Source organism: Dasypus novemcinctus, chromosome 3 (assembly GCF_030445035.2).
Source record: "Dasypus novemcinctus isolate mDasNov1 chromosome 3, mDasNov1.1.hap2, whole genome shotgun sequence".
NCBI lineage: Eukaryota > Metazoa > Chordata > Mammalia > Cingulata > Dasypodidae > Dasypus > Dasypus novemcinctus.
Genome location: NC_080675.1, coordinates 177930937 through 177951364, shown reverse-complemented (window position 1 = coordinate 177951364; position 20428 = coordinate 177930937). Strand labels below are relative to the sequence as shown.

The following is a 20428-nucleotide window of genomic DNA, read 5'->3' as shown; positions in this document are numbered from 1 at the left end:
ATCAGTAAGTCCACTCTAATTCATTCTCTATTCCCTCCTTTCTTTGGACCCTGGGATGGTGATGTCCTCTCCACCTCTATATCAAGAGGGGGCTTAAATTCCACATGGATGATGGATTCAATTCTCCTGCTTGCAGTTGTAGGCACTCTTGGCTCCCTGGGGTGGTGGTTGACCTTTTTCACCTCCCTGTTAGCTGGCAGGTAAGTGCAATAGTCCAGAAAGTAGGAGTTGCAAGTCTGCTGAGGCTTAGGGCCTGGCTGTCACATGGACAGTCCAGAGATTCAGGTCTCCCGAGTATACACCAACCCCGTTGCCAACCACAGGTCCAGTAAAAGTGATAGAATAGGCGTGTGTAGAAAGGTCACATCTGAGTCCAACTCCATCACACTGAGGAACACAAACTCCAAAGTAGGGCCAACTGACGTGGCACTGAACCTCAGAACCATCTGCCATGACCATAGAACCTGTAGGTCTCTGTAGCCCTCAGGAGTACCAGTACCTGGGGTTGTACTACTTTGGCTGTCTCTGGGACCCTGCTAAGGTGTGCATAAATGCGACCCCTCTGATGATCTCCTGACTCTTTTTTGGGGACTCCTAGCCATATAAACTCATTTGTTCTTTCCATTTCCCCCTTTTATTCAAAGTTAAAAAGCAGTTTTTAACACCTGATATTACATGTACACTGAAATATTCTACTGGGCTGAGTTGACCCTTTTATTCAAGGTATTTTTCTAGTTACATCATCAGCTGGTGCTTGGTAGTAATCCCTCGGCACCAGGGAGGCTCATCCCTGGGAGTCATGTCCCATGCTAGGGGGAAGGTAATGCATTTACATGCTGAGTTTGGCTTAGAGAGTGGAGATTGGGACTTTCTTTTAGCCTCAAAACTGTAAGCAAATAAATTCCCATTCTTTAAACCTAACTACTGCATTGGTATTGATTCGAGCAGCCAAAGAAACTAAAACATGCCCAATATTAAAGAATTAAACAATACATTGCTAAACATCCCATCAAATAAAGAATAAATCACAATATAAATTAGAATATATTTTCAACTAAGCAATAATGAAAATTCAACATTAAAATTTGTGAGATGCAGCCAAGAGGTTTAGAGTTTCATATGTGAAATGCATATAAGACAAAATGCCAAAGGTTTAAAATCAATCATCTAAACTTCTACCTTAAGAAAGTTAGGAAAACAAGAGGAAATTAAATCTAATGAAAGTAGAGGCAAGGAAATAAATATAAGGGCAGAGTCAATGAAATAGATAATGGATAGCCAAATGAGAAAATCACCAACACCAAAAAAAGTTAACTTTTTAAAAAATTAACAAAATTGTTAAATGCTAGCAAAACTGATATTAGGAACACATGAATTATCAACATCAGAAATAAAAAGGGGGGGCATTGATAGTTTCCTATAAAAAATAAAAGCATATCCAAGGAATTTTATGAAAAATTTTATAACAATAAATGCAACAAGTTAGAGGGACTAGATAAAAACAACTTTCCAAAACCAACACAAGAACAAAAGAAAATCTGAAAAGTCCTATATAGATAAAAGAAATCGAATCTGTAATTTAAAATCTTACCACAAAGAAACATTCCAAGCTTATATGGATTCACTGGAGAATTTTATCAAACACTGAGGAAAGAAACGAGCAATTTTACAAAGCCACAGTAATAAAAATAGTGTGGTCTTACAGTTTGTTCGGGTGGATGGCTGAAACATGGACCAAAAGATGGCTGGCATTACCTGAGGTGGAAATGTCAGACTTCCCTTGTATAACGTACATGAGGGGATCCAAGGATAGTACAGTTATAAAAATGTGCTATCATCAATCGTAACAGATGTTTCACATCATTGCAAGATGGGATGGTGTTTTAGTTTGCCAAAAGCTGCTGGGGGCAATATACCAGAAATATGTTGCCTTTCACAATGGGAATTTGTTCGGTTAAAAACTTACCATTCTGAAGCTGTAAGAATGTCCAAATCAAGGTGTCGTCAGAGATGCCATCTCACCAAAGGTTGACTGCCGGCGATCCTGGACTCCTGCCACGTGGCGAGGCACAAGGAGGCATCTGCTTCTCTTCCAGGTCCCATCGCTGCAGCTTCTGGCTGCTGCCAGTAAACTGCGCCCCCCAAACAATTCCAATCCAATCAAAGCCCCCCCCCCCCACAGGAATGGATTGGCTCCAAAGACATTACCTTTTCTAGGGTCCACAAAAAGCTTCAAACTGTCACAGTCCACCCTCTGGATCCCAAAAAGGCATGTTCTTTCCATATGCAAAATACATTCATGCCATCACAATCGTTTTGGTAACAATGCTAAGTACAAAATCTCATCAAAATCAGAGGCATGCAGTCTGTCTGGGGCAAAATTCCCTTCCGGGTGTGGACCTGTGAAACTTAGAAAACAAGTTATCTGTTTCCAGTATACAAAGGAGGGACCGACATAGAATAAATGTTCTCATTCCCATGAGAGGAATTGGAAAGAAAATAGGAATTATGAGTCCCAAACAGTTCCAAAAACCTGCAGGGCTTACTCAATTAGATTTCGAAGTCTGAGAGTCATCTGTAGAATGATGGCTGCTTCTCCCGGGGCTCCGTGGAGCGGGAGCCCACCTTCCAGGGGGCTTACCTAGTGGTCACCTTGTCAGCTCGACCCTCGTCAAGCATCTGGGTGGCCACTGAACTCTAGGCCTCACCCACCAAGAGCCCTGGGGTGACGGCCATCCTCCCCGGTTTCGGGGGCACAGGCCCTAGAACAGTGGGATGCTAGTCTAGCTCTCCTCAGCCCCGGGGGTGTCCCCCACCCCCTGGAAAGCCTGGGGCAGCAGCGCTGTTCCTGAGCAGCGGAGCGGAAGGCCCATCCTCTTTAAAGACAGAACAAACTCACCCTTTCCACACACAAGTGTGGGGTCTCTCTCTCGGCCTGAGAAGATGCCTCAAGGCCAGACTCAGCTTCCATGGTTTTGCTCTTGAAGCTGTTTTCCCTTCAATCTCTTCCTTTTCTGTCCCTTTTGCTCAGGCTGACAGTGGCTTTGTCCATACAGATCTCACCAAAAAAACTTGTTGGTTTACCATGCAAGAAACAGGAGTCTAAGCCATGAGACAGTAAGACTTTCCACAAAATGTGTTTCTGATTTCTTTTTTTTTTTATTGACTGTGTAATAATATTACATTAAAAAAAATATATATATATGAGGTCCCATTCAACCCCACCACCCCACCCCCCCACCCCACCTCTCCCCCCCCCAGCAACACTCATTCCCATCATCATGACACATCCATTGCATTTGGTTAGTACATCTTTGGGCACCTCTGCACCTCATGGTCAATGGTCCACAAATGTGTTTCTAATCCTGACTGACACTGAAAAGACTGGCTGGTCCCTGTTCAGTTAAATCCTCAACTGGGACTCTGTTCTCTGAGAACTCGTTTTCTGGAAGCTTGAAATTTCCCAAAACATCAATTTCTGATTTCTTTGCTCCCAGGAGCTGAACAGTTCTCAGATTATCTTTTTCCTCTTGTATTTTGCTATAAGCTGCAAGGAGAAGCCAGGCCACGCTTTCTACATTTAGTTTGGAAATCTCCACACTAAATATCCAAGCTCATCACTTTCAAGTTCTGCCTTACATCCAACATCAGGAGTCAACTTTGCCAAGTTCTCTGCCACTGTAAAGCAAGGATTGCCTCCCTTCCAGTGTTGTGTGTGTGTGTCCTTTATTTTTTATTTCCTTATTGATACAATTAGCACAGTCTATGTTCCAGGAACCTTGCTAGGTTTTGAGTTTGCAAGAAAGAACAATATAGTTTCTCTCTCTGAAAAACAGACATAGTCTCTCTCTTTATATCTGTCTCTCTCACTATTTTTTTTCCACAGTTTTATGCTTTTGTTGCTGAAGTCCTTGTTTAAAATGGCCCCCAAGTAGAGTGCTGGCATTCTGTGCAGAGTGGCTAGCATATCGAGCCTGTGATGTGCCTTATGGAGAAAACTACATGTTAGAAAAGCAGTGTTCAGGGATGAGTTAGCAATAAGTTCAATTTTCAATGTCAATTAACATGGCAGTTTTCTCAAATTTTGAATTAGTACTATTTAAATGTCAGATCCATTTTTTAAATTGATGTGAATTTATAGAACATAAAAGTAACCTTTTATACAAACAATTCAGCGGCGTTCAGTACGTCCACAATGATAGGCAACTAATACATCTATTTCCAGGAAATTTTCATTACCTAAAGGAAAATCCTGTACCCATCAAGCGGTTACTTCTGTTTCACCTGTTCCTTCAGCTGTGGTAACTGCCAATCTTCTTCTATCTCTATGGATTTACCTATTCTGAATATTTCACAAAAATGGAGTCATACAGTGTTGTAATCTGCTAGGCTGTTGAAGGCAATATACCAAAAATGGGTTTCCTTTTACAAAGGTGATTTATCAGCTTATAAGCTCGAGGCTGAGAAAAAGGAACAAATCAAGGCATCATCAAGATGACACCGTCTTCCTAAAGAACGGCCGCCGACAGTCCTGGACTCCTGTCATTTGACAAGGCACACGACAATCTGCTTGTCTCTCCCTTCTCTTCCGTGTTTTGTTGCTTCAGCTTCTTGCTTCCATGACTTTTTCTTCCTCTCTCTGAATTACATTCTTATAAAAGGACTCCAGTAAAAGGATTAAGACGCACCCTGGGCCATGCTTTAACTGAAGTAACCTCCTCAAATGGTTCCACCTACAATAGACCCACAGCCACAGAATGGATTAATTCTAAGAACATACTTTTCTGGGGTCCATAAAGCCTCAAACCATCACATATGATATGTGACCTTTTGTGTCTGTCTTCCGTCACTTAGTATGTTTTTGAGGTTCATCTACATTGTAGTATGTATTAGTAGTCATTCCTTTTTATGACTGAATAATATTCCACTATATGGATATACCATAATTTGTTTAACCTTTCATCAGTTGATGGACAATTTGGTTGTTTTCTCCTTTTGGCTATTGTAAATTGTGCTGCTATGAACTTGCTTATACATATATTTGAGCACTTACAAAAAAATCTTTTTGATATATACCTAAGGGTGGCACTGCTGGGTCATATGGTAATTTTATGTTTAAGTTTTGAGAAACTGCCTGTAGTAGGGAATGGTCTGAGTGCAACCTGCAGCCTTTTCCTGCTACCCACAAATAAATCCTGTGCTTGGGACTGTGTTAGCCTGGCTCCCAGGAGGGATAAGTGCAGGCTGACCCCCTTCTTGGGAATACCTTGAGATAAAACACATCCCCTAACAGACAGCGGCCTTCCTGCCAGCACTTTCCCTCTCTACTACCCCAAGACATGTAACCATTAAGTGGAGATGGGTTAAACTGGGCATGTTTATGCCATCCAACTCACCACCTGATGGTGTATCTGTTCCCAAAGGAGAGAAAATGGGGTCCCATCATTTCTCTATCTTTCCACTATGGCACAAGTAGGGTATGCATAAATCAGAAATCAGAGTGGCTCCCACAATCCACTGGCCGAGGGGAACCAACACCAAGTAGTGAGGCTGGCATGGCTCTGACTCTTCTCTACATGAATAAACATCTTTCCATCTGAGCTGGCCCCGTTGAAATCTATATTAGAACGTGTTGACATCTCTTAGGTGTCTCTCTCTTTGACGGGCAGACACTTTGGTGCAGCCAGCAGGGTGCTAGCAGTCTGACACTGCCAAAATATTTACCATAGCAGCTGCACCATTTTATATTCCTACCAGCAACATATGAGCATACTGACTTCTCCACAACCTTGCCAACCCTTGTTATGTTCCTTTTTAAAATCATAGCCATTCTAGTGGGTGTGTGATGTGATACCTGACTGTGGTTTTGATCTGCATTTTCCTAATGACTCAAGATGCTGACTGTCTTTTCATGTGCCATTTGTATACCCTCTTTGGAGAGATGTCTATAAAAGTTTATTGTACATTTTTAAATCATGTTGTTTTCTATTGTTACAGAGTTGAGTTTTTTATGTATTCCAGATACTAGACCTTTATCAGATACATGATATACAAATATTTTCTTCCATTCCGTGATATGTCTTTTCACTCTCACTTTTCACTTATACATATAGCCCTTTGATGCACAAAAGATTTCATGTTGATGAAGTCTGTTTTACTTGTTTTTCTTTTGTTGCTAATGTTTTTCATGTCGTATCTAAAAATTCTTTGTTAAATCCAATGACATAAAGATTTACCCCTGTGTTTCATTCTAAGAATATTATAGTTGTATCTCTTTATTTAGGTCATTTATATGTTGAGTTAATTAGTGTATGGTATGAAGTGAGCATCCAACTTCACCGTTGCTTGTGGCTATCCAGTTGTCTCTGTGCCATTTATTGAGGAGATTATTTTTTCCTGTTGAATGGTCCTGACTCTCTTCTTGAAAAATAATTGGCCACATATTATTTTATTTTTGGGTTCTCAATTATATTCCATTGGTCTATAAGTCTATCTTTATACAAGCACCACACTGTTTTGATTACCATTGCTCTAGTAAGTTTTGAAATTGGGACGTGTAAGTCCTCCAACTTTGTTTTTCTTTTTCACGATTGTTTTGGCTCTTCTTTGTCCCTTGCATTTCCATGTAAATTTGAGGATTAACTTTTTCATTTCTGCTAAAAACTTGTATAATTTTGATAAGGATTGCATTGAATTTGTAGGTTTCTATGAGTAGTATTGACATCTTAATGACGGTATGTCTTCCATTCCATTAATATGAGATGTCTTTCTGTTTGTTTAAATCTTAAATTTCTTTCAACAATATTTTGTAGCTATTAGGGTACATGTTTTTTTATCTCCTTAGATGATTTTTTTCTCTTTTTTAAAAATTTTATTTGTTTTATTGAGGTAAAATTCACACAATATAAAATTAACCATTAACCACTTTAAATTGTACAACTGAGAAGCACTTTGTACATTCACAATGTTGTACAACCATTGCCTCTATCTAATTCCAAGATATCTTCATCATTCCCAAAAGAAAACTCCATATCCGTTAAGCAGTCACTCCCCATTCTCTCTACCCCTTAGCCACTGGCAGCCACTAATCTATTTTGTCTTATGCATTTGCCTATTATGGATATTCCATGAAATCATACAATCTTGTCCTTTAGTGTCTGACGTCTTTAACTTAGCCAAGTGTTTTCAGAGTTCATTTATGTTGTCTCACAGATAAGGACTTCACTCCTTTTTATGGCTGAATAATATTCCTTTGTATCTATATACCATATTTTGTGTATCTATTCATCTGTGAATGGACACTTGGGTTACTTCCATTTTTGGCAATTGTGAATAATGACACTATGAAAATCAGCGTGCAAATAAGTATTTGTTCCAGTCCCTGCTTTCAGTTCTTCTGGATATATACCTAGAAGTGGGATTGCCAAGTGTAGTAGTTGAAACTGTATGTACCCCATAAAAGTATGTTTTTTAAAGTCAATTCATTCCTGTGTGTGGAGCCATTTTAAGTAGGATATTTTGGTGAGTAGAATCTTAACATAAGTTAGTATGTGTCCACCTCATTCAGGGTAATTCTTAATCCTCTTACTGGAGTCCTTTATAGAAGAATGAAATTGATACAGAGAGAAGTCATGGAAGGAATAAGCTGAAAGTAATGAAATTGGAAGAGAAGGGAGACACTGGCAGATACCACCACGTGCCTTGCCACGTGGCAGAGGAGCCCAGGATCTCAGTCAGCCAGCTTTGGGAAGAAAGTCTTGCCTTGATGTTGCCTTGATTTAAAGATTTTCTTCTATCTGAAAACTGTAAGCTCGTAAGCTAATAAATTAGCATTGTTAAAAGCCATTCCATATAATAGTATCTGCTTTGAACTTTGAACAACTTAGCAAACTAGAAAACCAGATAATATGGTAAGTCTATAGTTAGCTTCCTGAGGACTGCCCATCAGTCTTCCATAGTGGCTGCACCATTTTACATCTCACCAGCAAAGAATGAGTGTTACTATTTTTCCACATTCTGTCCAACACTTGTAATTTTCTGTTTTAATAGTAACCATTCTAGTGGGTGTGAAATGATACCACATTATGGTTTTGATTTGCATTTCCATGATAGCTAATGATGTTGAGCATCTTTTCATTTGTTTTTTTTTGTGTGTGTGTGTGCCAGGACTAACAATCACAAGCTGCTCTAGCAACAAAAATTATGCTTCCAAAATCTCTTGATGTCAATTCCACATGAAGAACAATTGAGGTGCCGTATGTGTGCCATTCACAACAGAAGCCATTTTTTCTTCTTTTGCTCTTTGACCATTTGTATTTCATCTTTGGAGAAATGTCTTTTTAAGACTTTTGACCATTTTTAATTGGGTTAATTATCTTTCTATTGTTGAGTTGAAGGATTTATTTATATATTTATATATTCTAGATATTAAACCCTTATTGATATGTGGTTTCCAAATATTTTCACCCACTGAGTAGGTTGTCTTTTCACTTTTGTGGCAAAGTTCATTGAAGCACGAATATTTTTAATTTTATCAATTTTTTCTTTTATTGCTTGTGCTTTGGGTATAAAATCTAAGAAACCATTGCCTATAATAAGATCTTGAAGATGCTTCCCTACAATTTCTTATGCTTTATGGTCTTGGTTCTTATATTTAAGCCTTTGCTATATTTTGAGTTAATTTTTGTATCAGGTGTTAGATAGGGGTCCTCTTTCATTCTTTTGGATATGGTTATCCTGTTCTCTCAACAACACTTGTTGAAGATATGATTGTGTACCAGTTGAATGAACTTGGCAGCCTTGTCAAATATCAATTGACCATACATGTAAGGGTCTATTTCTGAACTCTCAATTCTATGCCATTGGTCAATATATCTGTATTTATCTCAATACCATGCTGTTTTGACCATTGTAGTTTTGTAATATGCTTTTTTAAAAAAGATTTTTTATTTCTTTCTCTCCCCTTACCCCCTGTTGTCTGCTCTCTGTGTCCATTTGCTGTGTGTTCTGCATCCCCTTATAGTATCAGGCGGCACTGGGAAACTGTGTCTCTTTTTTGTTGCATCATCTTGTTGCATCGGCTCTCCATGTGTGCGGCGCCACTCCTGGGTGGGCTGTGTTTTTTTCATGCAGGGTGGCTCTCTTTTCAGGGCACACTCCTTGTGTGGGGTGCCCCTGTGTGGCACAGCACTCCTTGCGTGTGGCAGCACTGAGCATGGGCCAGCTTACCACACAGGTCAGGAGGCCCTGGGTATAGAACCCTGGACCCTCCATATGGTAGGCTGGTGCTGTATCAGTTGAGCCACGTCTTTTTCCCTGTTATATGCTTTAATGTTAGAAAGTGTGAGTCTTCCAAATTTGTTCTTCTTTTTCAAGAAGTTTTTGGCTATTTGGGGTCCCTTACCCATTCAAATAAAATTGATAATTGACTTTTTCATTTCTGCAGAGTAGGCTGGTAGAATTTTGGGATTGCAATCAATCCTGTAAATCAATTTATGTAGAATTGACATCTTAATGATATTTAGTCTTCCAACTCATGAACAAGGAATGCCCTTCCATATATTTAGTTCTTTGATTTTTTTAAAGCAATGTTTTATAGTTTTCTGTGTACAAGTCCTTTACATCCTTGGTTAAATTAATTCCTAGATATTTGATTCTTTTGGTTGCTATTGTATTGTAAATGGATTTTTCTTGATTTTCTCCTCAGATTGCTTATTTTTGCATGTTGATCTTGTATCCCATCACTTTGCTAAATTTATTTGCTCTAGTAGCTTAGTTATAGTTTTTCAGGACTGTCCAAATATAGGATCATTTCACCTGCAAATAGTAAAGTTTTACTGCCTCCTTCTAACTTGGCTGACTTTTATTTCTTTTCCTTGCCTAACTGCTTTAGCTTGAACTTCCAGCACCATGTTGAACAACAGTGGTGACAGTGGGTATCCTTGTCCTTTCATGGACCTTAGAGGGAAAGAATCAGTCTTTCATTGTTGAATATGAGGTTAGCTGTGGGTTTTTCATATATGTCCTTTATCATGTTAAGGAAGTTTCCTTCTATTTCTATCTTTCCAACTGTTTTTATCAAGAAAGGATGCTGGGTTTTGTCAAACGCCTTTTCTTCATTAATCGAGATGATCACGTTTGTTTGTTTGTTTCCCCTGAGGTACCGGGACAGGAGATTGAACCTGGAACCTTGTATGTAGGAAGCTAGCACTCAACCCCTGAGCCACATAGGCTCCCCTGCATTGTTTTTTTTCTGTTTGTTTGCTTGTTTGTTTTTCTATTTTTTTTTAGGAGGCACCAGGAACCAAACCTGGTACCTCCCATGTGGGAAGCAGCCCCCTGATCATGTGGTTTTTTTCCCTTTAGCTCTGTTGATGTGAAGGACATTAACTGATTTTTTTCTTCCTCTCCCCATAACCCACCCTGCTGTTTTTGCTGTCTGTGTCCATTCACTATGTGATCTTCTGTATATATTTCTCTTCTTGTCTTCTTTTCTCATCTTTCTCCTGTAGGATTCACTGGGATTCAATCCTGAGGACCTCTGATATAGAAAGAGGTTCCCTATCAATTGCACCACCTCAGTTCCTGGTGTCTGCTGTGCTTCACCTTGACTCTCCACTTTGTCTCTCTTTTGTTGCGTCATCATCTTGCTGCATGACCCACTTGCGCAGACATTGGCTCACTGCCCAGGCACTTGGCTTGCTGCGTGGGTGTTCGGCTCACCACGTGGGCACTGGCTCGCTACGCGGGTACTGGTTCACCACACAGGCACTCAATTTGTCACATGGGCACTTGCATGGCACTCGGCTCACCATGTGGGCACTCACCTCACCGTACAGGCACCCACACTGCACACGACTCAGCTCACTGTGTGGGCACTCAGCTTACCTTGCGGGCATTTGGCTGACCACGGGGGCACTGGCTTGCTATGCAGGACTGCTTTCTCTTCCTCTTTTTCACCAGGAAGCCCCAGGGATCAAACCCAGGTCCTCCCATATCGTAGGCAGAGGCCCTATCACTTGAGCCACATCCACTTCCCTAATTGATTTTATGTGTAATCATGCTTGCATACCTATGGTAAAACCCACTTGATCATGGTGTATAATTCTTTTGATGTGTTCTTGGATTCGATTTGCAACTATTATGTTAAGGATTTTGCAGATGTAGATATTCATAAGAGAAATGGTCTGTAATTTACTTTTCTTATTGTATATTTATCTGGCCTTATAGAATGAGTTAGGAAGTGTTCCCTACTCTTCAACTTTTTAGAAGAGTTTGAGCAGGATTGGTATTAATTCTTCTTGAATGGTTGGTAGAATTCACCTGTAAAGCCATCTGTCTTGGGCTTTTCTTTGTTGGGAGCTGTTTGATGACCAGTTCAATTACTTTGCTTGTAATTGGTCTGTAGAGGTCTTCTGTTGCTTGTAACATCAGTGTAAAAAGCAGGGTGGTATATTGAAGATTCAGTACTATTGTGTTCTGTATTTACTCTTACTGAGGATCTTCATTTCTTCACACTACTCCAAGCCACTCTCTCCTTTATTTTCCTTTCAACCTGAAGAATTCCCTTTAGTAAATCTTGCAGGGCAGATCTTTTGTTGATGAACTCTCTATTTGTTTACCTGTGAATATTTAAAATTCTCCTTCATTTTTGAAGGTGATTAGTTGTGTCTTGGAGAAGTTCTCTTAAGATTTATTCTGTTTAGAGTATGTTTCCCTTCTTGGGCATGTATATTTATGTCTTTCATAAGAGTTGGAAAGTTTTCAGCCATTATTTCCTCAAATCTTCTTTCTGCCTCTTTTTTTTTTGGCATATGAAAATTTATTACTACTGCTTGCTCTGCATCATCAAAATTTATGATCTTGGTCTTTCCTTCTTGCCTTTATATAAAGCCAAAAGAGAGACGTTGGCTACTTTGACAACCTTAAAGCATACTCCAGGAATGTCACCAATAGCATGACCTTTGCGACTAAATCCAGCAACCAGAACTCCATCGTTTTCCTCAATAAAGTTCAAGCAACCATCATTGGGGACAAAGGCTGTGATTTTCTTCCCATTCTTGATCAGCTGGACCCTGACACACTTCCTGATGGCAGAATTTGGCTTTGGCTTCAACCCCTACTTTTTCCAACACAATTTCCTTTGCGTGGGAAGCGCCTCCAAAAGGGTTGGCCTTCAAGGCTGTGCTCAGATGGGCTTTCTTGTGCTGTTTATCATGCCACTTCTGGTCCCGTCAGTGACTACAGAGTTTCCTGGCAGTACGAAGACCTCGACACTTGCCCATCTTGTCGGCACCGCAAGACCGAGCGAAAGCAAGCTCTTTTCTCTTTTCTTTTCCTTCCAGGACACCCAAGATGTATACTTTGCATGCTTCATGTGGTCACTCAAATCCCTGAGCACTGCTCAATTTTTTCTTTTTGCTTTTTTTTTTTAAAATTAATTATTTATTATTATTATTTTTTAATTACATTAAAAAAAATGAGGTCCCATTCAACCCCACCGCCCCCACCCCCCACTCCCCCCCCAGCAACACCCTCTCCCATCATCAGAACACATCCATTGCACCTGGCAAGTTCATCTCTGAGCATCACTGCACCCCATAGTCAATGGTCCACATCATAGCCCAGACTCTCTCACGTTCCATCCAGTGGGCCCTGGGGGGATCTACAGTGTCCCGTAATTGTCCGTGAAGCACTATCCAGGACAACTCCATGTCCCGAAAACACCTCCACATCTCATCTCTTCCTCCCATTCCCCAAACCCAGCAGCCCCCATGGCTACCGTTCCCACACCCATTCCACATTTTCTCTGTGGACATTGGATTGGTTGTGTCCATTGCACACCTATGTCAAGTGAGGGCTTAGATTCCACATGGGTACTGGATGCACTCCTTCCGCTTCTAGTTGTAGACACTCTGGGCTCCATGTTGTGGTGGTTGACCTTCTTCAACTCCATGTTAGCTGAGTGGAGTAAGTCCAATAAATCAAAGTGTAGGAGCTGAAGTCTGTTGAGGCTCTGGGCCTGGGTGTCATATTATCAGTCCAGAGATTCAAATCCCCTACATATATCTTAAACCCAGCACCAACTACAATTCCAATAAAGTAGCATGCAAGTCTTGTGAAAAGAGATCCCCTCTGAGTCCAATTCCATCACGCAGAAACACCAGCTCCAAAGAAGGGCCATCTGTCATGGCAGTGAACCCCTTCTCCCATGACCATAGAACCTGTGGGTCTCTTTATCCCTCAAAAGAACCAATACCTGGGGTTGTATCTACCTTATCTGTCTCTTAGACTCTGTTCAGTTGTACATAGGGGTATTCCTTCTGACAACCTCCAGACTCTTTTTTAGAGACTCACAGCCTTATAATCTCATTTCTCCTTTCCATTTCCCCCTTACATTAGGTCAAACTGCTTCCCGAAGTCATGTTATTATATGTAGACAGGTATATTCTGCTGTTCCGCATTGAATCTTTAATTCAAGATCATTTTCTAGTTGCTTCTTCAGCTGGTATGTGGTAGTGATCACTCGGTGCCAGGGAGGCTCATCCCCGGGTGTCGTGTCCCACGCTGGGGGGAATGCATCGCATCTACACGCTGAGTTTGGCTGTGAGAGTGGCCACATTTGAGTAACATGAAGGCTGTCAGGAGGAAACCCCCAGGCACGATGCTACTCTAGGCCTTGTTCTTATTGCAGGTGTATAGGCTCAAAAGTGTAGCCATTAGTATCAAGAGCCCACTGTTGGGCCCTCCTTCCTTCCTGGTTCCTGCCGTTGCACCTGGAGGATTGCCGCTGCTCTCCCAGGGCCCACAACAGTGACCCCCCGGCCAGGAGCCCAGTACCCCCCCAGCTGTTGTTTTTAATTGTTTCCACTATGAGTATATATAGACATTACCATATACCCTGGGCATATGCCCTGTACAACTCCCTGTCAACCATATATATCCTGTCAATAACATCCCATATCAGTATTCCTCCACTGCCATTGTTGAACCACTCTGTGATCCAAAACTTCCCGTAAAGTGAATCCCAACATAATGTCAGCTTCAGAAGAGTCTTAGATCACCGAAATTCATATATACAATATACAGTATTTCCCCAGATCCACCATAAAACCTTTTCCCTTTCACAGCAATAATCTTTTAACTTATTCATATCATATTTCCTGAAACTGATGTACAGATTCCGAAACTATAGTTTTCAAACAAGGTGACACCTGTGTCCACTATGTGGTCCATACTTTAGGTTGTACAGTTTTCCAAGTTTTTTAGTTATCCTATGTTTTGTCTTATGGCTCTCATTATCAGTCCGTCGTCCCCCATATGTTTTTGGTGTAATATTAGCTGTTTTATATTCATCCTCGTGTACTCTCACATAACTCCTCTTTTGCCCCCTTATTTACCTTTGTTCCATCCATTGCACATCCATTTTCCCCTCCCCTTAGGGCCCACAACGCCTGCCAATCTAATGCCCTGGGAGCCGTCCTTTCTCACGAGAGATACAGTTCCCTCCATTCGACGGCACCAGTCCTCCCCAGGATATGGGTCCACCCCACCCAATGGTAGAACCCACCTTGGCAAAATGAGCCTTCAGCTATTCCCTCCGGAGTCCGTCCCGCATCAGACCATACCCCCTGAGTGTCCTAACCAGGTAACCCTCCTACTTATACTTTGATATGTTTTACTCAACATTTAGTTCTCAATGAACTTCTGACACTCTCCCATGTTCATATGTTGCCCCTCCCTCCCACCTATTTCTTGGACCATATTACCCCTCTTCACATCCCCAGCCCCCCTCAAACCCAGAAAACCCCACCCGAAGGTAACCCCTTGCCCCCATTTTGTCCCTTCTTTGTGCTCATACTTACCACCAGCTCATCACAGATTCCACCCCTGCAGACATTAACTCACATCCTTCCTCCACCCCCTGATTTCCTGTAAGTCACTTTTCCAGACTCTAGCTCTCTGAGGCAGTTAACTTATTTTAAATCATTGAGGTCATATAGTATTTGTCCTTCAGTGCCTGGGTTGCTTCACTCAACATAAGATTCTCAAGGTTCATCCATGTTATCACGTGTGATTGTAGTGTATTGGTTCTTACAGCTGAGTAGTATTCCATTGTGTGTATATACCACATTTTATTGATCCACTCATCTGTTGATGGACATTTGGATTGATTCCAACTTTTGGCGATAGTGAACAATGCTGCTATGAACATTGGTGTACATATATCGGTTTGTGTCCTTGTTTTCAGATCTGATGGGTATATACCCAGCAGTGGTATTGCTGGGTCATATGGCAAATCTATGGATAATTTTTTGAGAAACCGCCAAACTGTCCTCCAGAATGGTTGGATCCTTCTGCATTCCCACCAGCAATGGATGAGTGTTCCCCTTTCTTCACATCCTCTCCAGCATTTGTATTCTACTGTTTTTTTCATGGCTGCCAATCTCACGGGAGTGAGATGGTATCTCATTGTAGTTTTGATTTGCATTTCCCTGATAGCTAGAGATTTGGAGCACTTTTTCAGGTGCTTTTTAGCCATTTGTATTTCTTCTTTGGAGAAGTGTCTGTTTAAATCTTTTTCCCATTTTTTAAATGGGTTGTTTATCTTTTTGTTTTCGAGGTCTATGAGTTCTTTATATATGCAAGTTATAAGTCTCTTATCAGATATATGGTTGCCAAATATTTTGTGTGGGTTCCCTTTTTACTTTCTTGACAAACTCCTTTGAGGTGCAGAAGGCTTTAATTTTGAGGTAGTCCCATTTATCTATTTGTTCTTTTGCTGCTCGTGCTTTTGGTGTGATATTCACGAAGCCATTTCCTATTACAAGGTCCTGTAGATGTTTCCCTACATTGCTTTCTAAGGTCTTTATGGTCTTGGCTCTTATATTTAGGTCTTTGATCCATCTTGAGTTGATCTTTGTATAAGGTGTGAGATGGTAATCCTCTTTCATTCTTCTACATATGGCTATCCAGTTCTCCAGGCACCATTTGTTGAATAGGCCATTCTCTCCCAGTTGAGAGGGTTTGGTGGCTTTATCGAATATTATATGGCTATATACATGAGGTTCTATATCTGAACTTTCAATTCGATTCCATTGGTCTGTGTGTCTCTCCTTATGCCAGTACCATGCTGTTTTCACTACTGTAGCTTTGTAGTATGTTTTGAAGTCAGGAAGTGTGATTCCTCCTATTTCGTTTTTCTTTTTCAATATGTCTTTGGCTATTCGGGGCCTCTTTCTATTCCAAATAAATTTCATAGTTAGTTTTTCTAGTTCCTTAAAGAAGGCTGTGTTGATTTTTATTGGGATTGCATTGAATGTGTAGATCAGTTTTGGTAGGATAGACATCTTAATAATATTCAGTCTTCCTATCCATGAACAGGGAATATTCTTCCATTTATTTAGGTCTTCTTCGATTTCCTTGAACAATCTTGTATAGTTCTCAATGTATAAGTTTTTTACCTCTTTAGTTAAATTTATTCCTAAGTATTTGATTTTTTTATTTACTATTGTGAATGGTATTTGTTTCTTGATTTCCTCCTGATCTTGCTCATTATTGGTGTACAGAAATGCTACTGATTTTTGCGCACTGATCTTATAACCTGCGACTTTGCTAAACTCATTTATGAGTTCTAGGAGCTTTGTTGTAGATCTCTCAGGGTTTTCTATATATAGGATCATGTCATCTGCAAATAATGAAATTTTGACTTCTTCCCTTCCAATTTGAATGCCTTTTATATCTGGTTCTTGTCTCAGTGCTCAAGCAAGTACTTCCAAGACAATGTTAAATAGGAGCGGAGACAATGGGCATCCTTGTCTTGTTCATGAGTTTAGAGGGAAGGATTTCAGGATTTCGCCATTGTAAGCAATGTTGGCTTTAGGTTTTTCATATATACTCTTTATCATGTTCAAAAAGTTTCCTTGTATTCCGATCTTTTGGAGTGTTTTTATCAGGAAGGGGTGCTGTATTTTGTCAAATGCCTTTTCTGCATCTATAGATATAATCATGTGGTTTTTTTCTCTCAATCTGTTTATATGGTGTATTACATTGATTGATTTTCTTATGTTGAACCATCCTTGCATACCTGGAATAAATCCCACTTGGTCATGGTGTATAATTCGTTTAATGTGTTGTTGAATACGATTAGCAAGTATTTTGTTAAGTATTTTTGCGTCTAGGTTCATTAGAGAAATTGGTCTGTAATTTTCCTTTCTTGTGGTGTCTTTGTTTGGCTTTGGTACTAGGGTAATGTTGGCATCATAGAAGGAATTAGGCAATGTTCCTTCTGTTTCGATTTTTTGGAATAGTTTCAACAGGATTGGTGTTAGTTCTTTCCGGAATGTTTTGTAGAATTCACCTGTGAAGCCATCTGGCCCTGAGCTCTTCTTAGTTGGGAGATTTTTAATGACTGATTCTATCTCTTTGCTTGTGATTGGTTTGTTAAGATCATCAATTTCTTCTTTCGTCAGTATGGGCTGCTTATGTGTTTCTAGGAATTTGTCCATTTCCTCTAAATTGTCATTTTTGTTGGAATATAGTTTTTCAAAGTATCCTTTTATGATAGTCTTTATTTCTGTGGGGTCAGTGGTGATATCACCTTTCTCATTTCTTATTTTGTGTATTTGCATCTTTTCTCTTTTTTTCTTTGTTAGTCTCGCTAAAGGTTTGTCAATTTTGTTGATCTTCTCAAAAAACCAGCTCTTGGTCTTGTTTATTTTTTCAAGTGCTTTCTTATTTTCTATTTCATTTAGTTCTGCTCTTATCTTTGTTATTTCCTTCCTTCTTCTTCCTGTTGGATTACTTTGTTGTTGTTTTTCTAATTCCGTCAAAAGTGCAGTTAGTTCTCCAATTTTTGCTCTTTCTTCTTTTTTGATATATGAATTTATGGCTATAAATTTCCCTCTCAGTACCGCTTTTGCTGCATCCCATAAATTTTGGTATGTTGTGTTATCATTATCATTTGTTTCAAGGTAGTCATTGATTTCTTTTGAGATTTCCTCTTTGACCCACTGTTTTTCTAAGAGTCTGCTGTTTAATTTCCAAATTGTCGTGTGAAGTCTGGGTCTCTGTCCCTTGCAAATTTCCAGCTTCACTCCACTGTGGTCAGAGATATTGTTTTGTATGATTTCGATCTTTCTGAATTCATTAAGCCTTTCTTTGTGGCCTAGCATATGGTCAATCTTGGAGAATGTTCCATGTGCGCTTGAGAAAAATGTATATCCTGCTGTGTTTGGGTGTAATGATCTATATATGTCTATTAGATCCAGCTCTTCTAATATACTGTTCAAATGTTTTGTTTCTTTAGTGATTGCCTTTTGAGATGTTCTGTCCAGAGTTGATAGTGGTGTATTAAAACCCCCCACTATAATTGTAGATGCATCTATTCTTTCACTTAGTTTTTCCAGCGTTTGCCTCACATATTTAGAGGCACCCTTGTTAGGAGCATAAATATTTATGATTGTTCGATCTTCTTGACAGATTGTCCCTTTCACTAAAATATAGTATCCTTCTTTGTCTCTCACAATTGTTTCACATTTAAAGTCTATTTTGTCTGATATTAATATAGCTACTCCTGCCTTTTTTTGGTTGTTGTTTGCTTGTATGATTGTTTTCCAGCCATTCACTTTCAACCTCCATGAGTCTCTGGGTCTAAGATGTGTCTCTTGTAGGCAGCATATAGATGGGTCGTATTTCCTTATCCAGTGTCCCAGTCTGAATCTTTTGATAGGTGAGTTTAATCCATTGAAATTCAGTGTTACTACGTTTAGAGAGTTATTTATGGTAGCCATATTTTGGTTGGATTTGTGTTTGTTATATTTTGTTTGTATTATTTTATTTTCCCCTTCTATTTTTGTCTTTCTTGTTACTTTTACACTCTCCTCCATCTCTGACTGTCCTGTTTTCCTTTCTTCCTGCAGAATTCCCTTAAGAATTTCTTGAAGGGGAGGTTTCTTGTTGATATACTCTTTCAGTTTCTGTTTATCTGTGAATATTTTGAACTCTCCATCATTTTTGAATGCTAGTTTAGCTGGATAGAGTATTCTTGGTTGGAAATTTTTTTCCTTTAGTACCTTGACTATATCATACCACTGCCTTCTTGCCTCCATCGTTTCAGATGAGAAATCAGCACTTAATCTTATGGAGTTTCCCTTGTATGTGATGGTTTTCTTTTCTCTTGCTGCTTTTAGAATTTTTTCTTTGTCTTGAGCATTGGGTAATTTGACAAGTATATGTCTTGGGGTGGGCCTGTTGGGGTTTATGACCAGTGGAGTGCGCTGTGCTTCTTGGATATGTACATCTGTCTCTTTCAGTAGATTTGGGAAGTTTTCATTCATTATTTCCTGCAACACTCCTTCTGACCCCTTTCCCTTTTCTTCTCCTTCTGGAATGCCTATAATACGTATGTTTGAGCGTTTTGCGTTATCATTCAGGTCCCTAAGTCCTATCTGGATTTTTTCTACCTTTTTATTGACCACTTCTACTATCTGTTTGATTTCCAATGCACTGTCTTCCACATCACTAATTCTCTGCTCTGCCTCTTCTAGTCTGCTGATATTTGCTGCAAGTGTATTTTTGATTTCTTGAATTGTGGTGTTCATTTCCATCATATCTGTTATTTTTTTGCGCATGTCTGCAATTTCCCCTCCAAGTGTTGTCTTCATGCTGTTAACCTCTTTCATTACTTCATTAAATTTGTCGGTGATAAATGTTCTGAGATCTTTCATTGCTTGTGCGAAGTCCTGCCTCCCTTCCTGATTTTCAGTTTGTTGATTGGATTCAGCCATGTTTTCCTGATTACTGGTTTGGTTTGTAGATTTTTGTTGCTGTCTTGTCAACATTTTTTCTTGACGGGTTTAATCAGTTCCTTAGCTTCTTTGTCTAGTCTTGGAGATTCATTAGCTGTTGTTTTTGCGTAAGTGTTATATCTTCTCTTTGTCACTTTGTTCTTCTTATTCCAATTTCTTATTGCTAGTTAAGCTCACTTTAAAGGAAAGTATTAGTGCTGGGGAAAGGCAATTGTGTAAGGGAGGAAAAAGTGTGAAGTAGTATTGGTGATATATGTTAACAAAGCAACAATATGAGTTCTGGGAGGATGGAGGTTAGATCATGTAAATTGTGTAGAGTTATAGTAGTAGGAAAGTACCTATAATGAGGTAGATGACTGAATATGGGAGGAATGTGGTACGTACTAAGAGGCTATTGTTTTCGTGAGAGAGGGAAAGAGAAAAGAAAGGTAATAGTTTCAGGGACGAATACCAGATGGAAAACTAAACAAAGGTATTAGAAATTAAGAGTTAGACACTTTGTGGATCAAAGAAAGGGAGATGGAATATAGGAGAGATAGCAGATGGTGGAGGATATCAAGTTGTAGGGGAAAGGGGATAGTGTAGATAGGCTAAATCTATTCTCAGAGAAATGAGGCAGT

General features: G+C 39.8%; 1 non-coding gene across 1 annotated transcript; it reads right to left on the bottom strand.

Moving 5' to 3' along the window:
• Positions 1–8155: 8155 nt before the first annotated feature.
• LOC111762803 (U11 spliceosomal RNA) lies at positions 8156–8288 on the bottom strand. The gene has a single exon (XR_002795824.2). It is a non-coding gene; the product is annotated as a U11 spliceosomal RNA (small nuclear RNA).
• Between the last annotated feature and the right edge of the window lie 12140 nt (positions 8289–20428).